This window comes from Acomys minous (genome assembly GCF_964271855.1).
Source record: "Acomys minous genome assembly, chromosome: 14".
In the NCBI taxonomy this organism is placed as follows: Eukaryota; Metazoa; Chordata; class Mammalia; order Rodentia; family Muridae; genus Acomys; species Acomys minous.
Genome location: NC_140496.1, coordinates 5,914,216 through 5,920,602, shown reverse-complemented (window position 1 = coordinate 5,920,602; position 6,387 = coordinate 5,914,216). Strand labels below are relative to the sequence as shown.

At 52.5% G+C, this 6,387-nt stretch overlaps 1 long non-coding RNA gene across 2 annotated transcripts in view; it reads right to left on the bottom strand.

The window, feature by feature from the left end:
• Nucleotides 1-415: 415 nt before the first annotated feature.
• Nucleotides 416-6,387, bottom strand: part of LOC311583253 — a 30,163-nt gene continuing 24,191 nt past the window's right edge. For both annotated transcript variants that reach the window (XR_014774440.1, XR_014774441.1), the window contains 4 exons: nucleotides 5,041-6,090; nucleotides 3,138-3,289; nucleotides 2,249-2,406; nucleotides 416-1,664 (listed from right to left, as the gene is read on the bottom strand). This is a non-coding gene — a long non-coding RNA (uncharacterized lncRNA). The remainder of the gene's footprint in view (nucleotides 1,665-2,248; nucleotides 2,407-3,137; nucleotides 3,290-5,040; nucleotides 6,091-6,387) is intronic.

Genomic DNA, 6,387 nt, shown 5'->3' with positions numbered 1-6,387 from the left:
ACCTGGTACTATATGGCTATTTGTATGACTAGGGTATATAGCTAGGGTGCATCAACTTATATAATTGAGAATATTCAATTTATATTATCAGGGACATATGAATCTACAAGTGGATACACACACTGTTTATTTAGTCAGCTCTTCTTTACTAGGACAAATACTCAAGAAAAGCTATTTTTTTTTTTTTATTGTTTTGGGGCTGACGGCTCAGCAGTTAAAGGCGCTCTGAGCTAAGTCTGATGACTTGAGTTCAGTGCCGGGATCCACGTGGTAGGTAATAAGAGAGAGCTGACTCCTGCAAGCTGTCCTTTGACCTCCACACTCGTGCCATGGCATGCGTGGGTACACACACCACACACAATAAATAAATGTAATATGAGTTTTAAAATTTAAAAAAAATATTTATTTTGGTTCATGGTCTCTGAGGATACAGTCTGTGGCCAGTTGGCAGCAGTCCTATGGGCCTGAGGTGTCTGACAGAATATCCTGGCGGGACTGTGTGGCAGAGGAAAGCTGCTCACATCATGGCATGTAAGTAGCAGAGAGCCAGGCGGTGGTGGCGCACGCCTTTAATCCCAGCACTTAGGAGGCAGAGGCAGGCAGATCGCTGTAAATTTGAGGCCAGCCTGGTCTACAAAGTGAGTTCAGGACTCTATCTTGAAAAACAAAACAAAAACAGAAAAATACAAAAAATACAAACCAAACCAAAACAAAAAACTATTCTTTAAGCTTAGCTGGGTGGTGGTGGCCCATGCCTTTAATCCCAGCAATTGGGAGGCAGAGGCAGGCAGATCGCTATGTGGTCTACAAAGTGAGTCCAGCATAGTCAAGGCTATACAGAAAAACCCTGTCTCAAAAAGGCAGAGGGAGCTGGAGGGGAAACAGCAGGGGAAATGGCACACCTCCAGTTCCCTACTTCCTCCATCCAGGTCCTACTTCCTACTTTGCCCTGCTTCCGGATAAGGCTGTGGGCCTTGGTGACCCAGTCACCTCCCTGAGGCTCCAGCTCTGAATGCTGGTCTATTAGAAGGCAAGCCTACAACACGGGGGCCTTCTGGAGGGCGCTGCTCACAGGCATACTTAGTCTATGCATCCATATCCTGCTGTGATCAATGCCGGAGAAGCTTCTAAGTACATGAGAGAGACATCTACGGAGGGAGGCACAGGTGGAAGGCACCTCATAGCTGGGCCTGTGACCTCATGAGGGTGGTAACCTGACTCTGAGAAGCCAAAAAGGCACACAGGTGCAAAAGCGGCTCAGCAGGCAGGGACTGTAGAAGAACACCTCCCTCAGGCTCCCACGTGGCCTAAGCCCCAAACCCATGGGGAAGGAGACTGGGAAGCGTAGCTCACGCCGACTGAGTAGGTAGGAGGTAAAGCCACCCTCATCCCCTTTGGTCAGCAGTCAGGGCCTCTTGAGTCAGAACAAGGCCTAGGTGGAGGTGGAGATCCGGTGACCTCTTGGAGGAGGGGTGTGGTCAGATGTGGCTGTGTGGAGGCAGGCCTGGATTGGACCTAGGTGGAGGATGAGCGGGTGGAACAGCTACAAATGTGACTGGGCTGGTGGAGCACACCCAGGTTCCAGTCTCTTCCAAGAGCAACAAGATCCCACTCCCTTTGAGGGTTCCTTGGGACCCATCTGGTGGCCACCATGGCCAGGCCTCCTGCCGGGAAAGAAGAGGAGACCAGGTCAAGAAACCCAAAGGGAGACGTTTAGAAATACAGCTAAATGGAAAGTAGTTAAATCAAACTATAGCTGGGCATGGTGGCTCAGGCCTTTAATCCCAGTGCTTGGGAGGCAGAGGCAGGTGGATCTCTGTGAGTTCGAGGCCAGTCTGGTCTACATAGTGAGCCCAGGACAGTCAAGGCTACACAGAGAAACCCTGCCTCGAAAAACCAAAACTAAACCAAAACTAAATAAAACAAACTATAAACAATTGTGGTAGGGAGGTTTTCACAATCCTTGGCTGTTTCTGAGTGAGAGTTTCTTCCTGGAGCTTGGGTAGGGCCAACACTGGGACTGGACACTTCTGGCACCCACCCCTACAAGTGCCTCTGGCTGCTCTTTTCCTGCCTACCAAGGGATCCTCAGTCTATTCAGACTAAGTCCTGCTCTCCCCAAAAGAGAATTTCTCAGAAGCATACATGCTGCCATGAGGCCTGCCTGGGATGCTCTGTGGCCTGCAGCTCTGAGGGAACTTCAGTCCCACAGGAGCTGGTCAGGAGCTGGGGAATCTGAGGCCCCCACCTTTGGGACTGGCAGACAGGGGCCAGTTTACTCCAGGCAGCCTGGCCTCCTGGCTTCTCTTTCTCAGCCCGTGTCAATTCACGTCCAAACTCCCATCGACTATACTTGCTTTCAGCCCTTCTGACCTCACCAGAGATATTATTTCTTGCAGAGCCATCCTGCAAAAAATAACACAATTTGAACATCTTTCTTTTTTCTGAGACAGGGTTTCTCTGTGTAGCCTTAGCTGTCCTGGACTCGCTTTGTAAACCAGGCTGGCCTTGAACTCACCCAGATTCGCCTGCCTCTGCTGCCCAAGTGCTGGGATTAAAGGCGCGTGCCACCACCGCCCTGCCTTTGAACATCTTTCTAAAGGAGTCACCCAGAGAAGTCTGGGAGGGCTGGGCCGTAGCTCGGTGTGCTGGATTGCTTTGCTAGTATGCACAAGTCCCTGGGTTCAATCCCAGTAGGGCAGACAGGACACACAGGAGAGCAAATATGGAAGGTGTCTTGGAATTCCCTCCCCCCACTTTCCCACCAGGCCAGCTAGAAGTTCCCAGGTCAGAACAGTCCACCCGCAGACCAGTCTGGGGAAACAAACCCCCCCGCCCCCGCCCCCGCCCCCAACTTCATGCAGCAATTCCCTCAAGTGTTTTCATCTCAGGTGCGCTATTTGGGAGGAGTCAAAATGGACCTGCAAACTCATTGGGTGAGGTGTGTGTCAATCATCTGAGGAGCGTGTATATTAACAGGGAATGGGCTGGTAGGGGGCGGGGACAAGTCATATAGGAAGCAACAACGTTTGTGGGCAGGGCCTGAGCCACCTGCTCAGGTGTGGCTTTCAGGTGAGGCTCTGAGCAGGTGAAGGCAGGCTATGAGAGCCAGGAGGGCAGTGGAGCTGGCTCCTCACCTGCCCTTCATTCTCTTCCCCACAGGCAGCTGGGGAACCAGATGGTCTTCAGGGTACCAGGGCTGACTCGTGTTTTCATAGCTGAACAAAGACACCTGTGTGAGCTCTGGAGCTACCATCTCGTCATCTGGTCCCAAGGAAGACGGTAGGTACTGTAGTGACAGTCAGAAAAACACGATAAGCAAACGCGGGGTCAAGTCGGGCGTGATGGCGCACGCCTTTAACCCCAGCACTCGGGAGGCAGAGGCAGGCAGATCGCTGTGAGTTCGAAGCCAGCCTGGTCTACAAAGGGAGTCTAGGACAGTCAAGGCTACACAGAGAAACCCTGTCTCGAAAAACAAAACAAAACAACAACAACAAAAAAAGCGGGGTCTGTTGACTGCTGCGCATGACCTGAGAAAATGCTAGCTAAACATGCTCTAGGCATGTGCCTAGCCCTCCACCCCCACCCCGGGACCCTGTGTGGAGTTCCATCCATCCAAACACACATAATCTGAAGCCTTCACCTGCCTGCCGGGCCTCTCAATTCCTCAGGGTGATGCTGCCTGCCTCTATCCCCATGGGGTGCAATCCTGCTGAAGGACTTATGAAATTGACGTATGTAATATTACATTTGCCCTTTTGCTTCCTACCTAGTCTCGGAAGAGAACTCAGTCCACCCCCTGTTTTCATAGAGGTCCATGGCTGGCAGGAATGGCTTGGGTTGCTGTTGCTCCTCTAGCCAACAGCTTTCTAGATTGTAGGGACACAGTTCAGCCCCTGTGGCCTGCGAGCAACTGTGCCTGTCACTTTTAGTTCTCACTGGTCCTGGCTGTATGGTTTTGCTGTTGTCATTGTTATGTGGGCAGATGTGTGGCAGTGTCCCATCGAGGGTTGGGCATCTCTGCTGGCCGCTTGGATGCCTTCTGTTAGGTCTAGAGGTTCTTTATATCTTTGGGGTGGCTGACAGTTCGGTGTGAGGGAGTCAGCGTCTGAGGCGTGGGCGTGGTCCATTTCTTTACTTGCTCTAGAGGTAAAAGAATGGACTCTCGTGTTAGTTCCTAGCTCTTTCCTAGCTCTCTCCACTTCCTGCACCTGACTCCGCTAACCGGACATTTGCTAGTGCGTGCTCAACTTGTTGTCACCTTGGATAAACGGTTCCAGGGGTACCCCATCCCTCACCACAGCAGCACACCAGCTCCTTTTTGTTTGGCCCAGTGCTTTGCGCTCCCAAATACGCAGAAATATCTATTAATGCCTGATGGGAAATGTGACTAAAGTTGTGAACCACCCTCAGGGGAAAGCAGAACCTGTCTTGCCTACACGCGTGTGAACAGAGAGCCCCTGTACACCCCACGCTGACCCACTGCATACACACATCCCTGTGCATACATGTTCCTGTGCTCTTCACAACTGCATGTGTGCACACACACATCATACATATTTCCTCTCCAACACACATGCATACACACTCTCCTACAAGCACCCCCCACCTAAACCCCTCCATCCACCACACCTATTTCTCTTTTTCCTCCCTTCCCCCCTCTTCTTCTCTCTCCCCCCCCTCCTCCTTCCCATCTCTCTACTTCTACCCCCTAAGCGTTGAGCAACTCATCCTTAAGCTTTCCCCTGGGCTGTCTCCACTCTTGGAAGTTTCCCTTTGTCCTCTGCGAGGGTGGGCGGGTCTCGGTTCTCAGGAGCTAAGATCTTTCAGTGCGTGGAGGGGGGAGGGGATGGAAGCGGCGGTTGGGCATCCTTGGGCCCCGCCTACAGCTTCCTCCCCGCTCCCCCTCCCCGCCCCCCACTGGCAGCCCCAGAGTTCAGCTCCTCAAACTCGGACCACTTTCCATCTATCCCTGGGATCGTGTGGCCCCAGCCCTCCCCACCCCACTGCTCCGGGCTGACTCTGCCACGCACCGCATACCCGTGTTCAGCAACAGCTGGCTGAGCTTAATTAAGCCCCACAGTGCTGGTTCCACCTGGTGAGGAATTAACAACAACAACAAAACAGCAAACATTGGAGGAGGGGGGTGGGCTGGGGCCTCCTGCTTCTTCAGAGGTGGGAACGGGGCTGGGAATCTCTGCCTTTTCCTCTGCGACAGCCCTTAGATGCATCCTGTCACCACCGAGTCCAGGATGATGGGTTTTAGCTTGCTAGTGTCTGTATGGTTCCCCGTGCGGGGCCGGCAGCCAGTTCCCCGCTCTAAGATGAGAGGACCCAAGCTACGGAAGGCCACAACTTAGCTTGTCTGTGGACGACTGTCAGGTGTGTGTTCATGTAGCCACTCAGCTCACGGACATGTTTGTGATCCGCAGGGTCCAGGCAGGTGGCACATGACCAAGGATCCCATGCACAGTGATTCTGCAGAGGGGAGCCATGGATTGGCCTTGAAAAAAGCTGATAGGCTCCCCCGCCCCTTCAATATTCCAGTGTCCTGTTGGAGCTGTAAACAAAGGTGGTGCTGGCTGCAGGGCCCCTGAGTGAGCGGAGAGAGCAGACCATGCTCGGTGCCTAGTGGATCCCCGTTGCTTGTAAGTCTGCGCCCAGCAGCAGTGGCCCCAGGGGGCGGTCCCGAGCCTCCATGTTACGGGGCTGGAGCTTAGGAGGGCTGGTCATAGTTATATATGCAGCCATAAAAGATGGGGTTACCTGAGCCAGGCTGAGGGGCCAAGCAAGGATGGGGCTTCCTCAGGTGCGGACTCCAGAGGTGGCTGGAGAAGAAGGCACAGCTGGGGACACTCCAGTTGAATGGTCATCAGAATGCCCAACTCAGACAGGCCAGCAGGTGTCAAGGCCCTCTGTACACAAAGACCGGTTCCTCTGGAAATTTTATTTATAATGTGTGCACACACACGTGTAAGCTTGAGAAATGTCAGAAAACAGAAATAGCAGCTGGAGAGACAGCAGCTTGCCTGCACTGTGGATCACTGTGCTCTGCTGAGTCCGGGGGTCCTGTTCTGAGCGTCCCCGCACCTAAAGCAACAAGGGGAAAACAGAGGGGACTTGTCAGTTGTATGTTCAGATTTGCAGTGTTTTGTATGTTTGGGGACATGGGAGCTTTGGTGGAAAGAGGTTTGTTAGCCATGGAAACCTCAAGTGTGTCAAAAGTACCCAACCTCCTTCAGTGTCAAAGGCATTGGAAATAAAATTGTTAAAATATTGCCACACTTTCCCTTTGGTTTGCCTCTGTGGGAATTCTGTGTATTCTGTAGCTGTTGGGTGAAGGGCCCTACTACTATCAATTAGGTCATGGTGGCTGAAATGTTATCT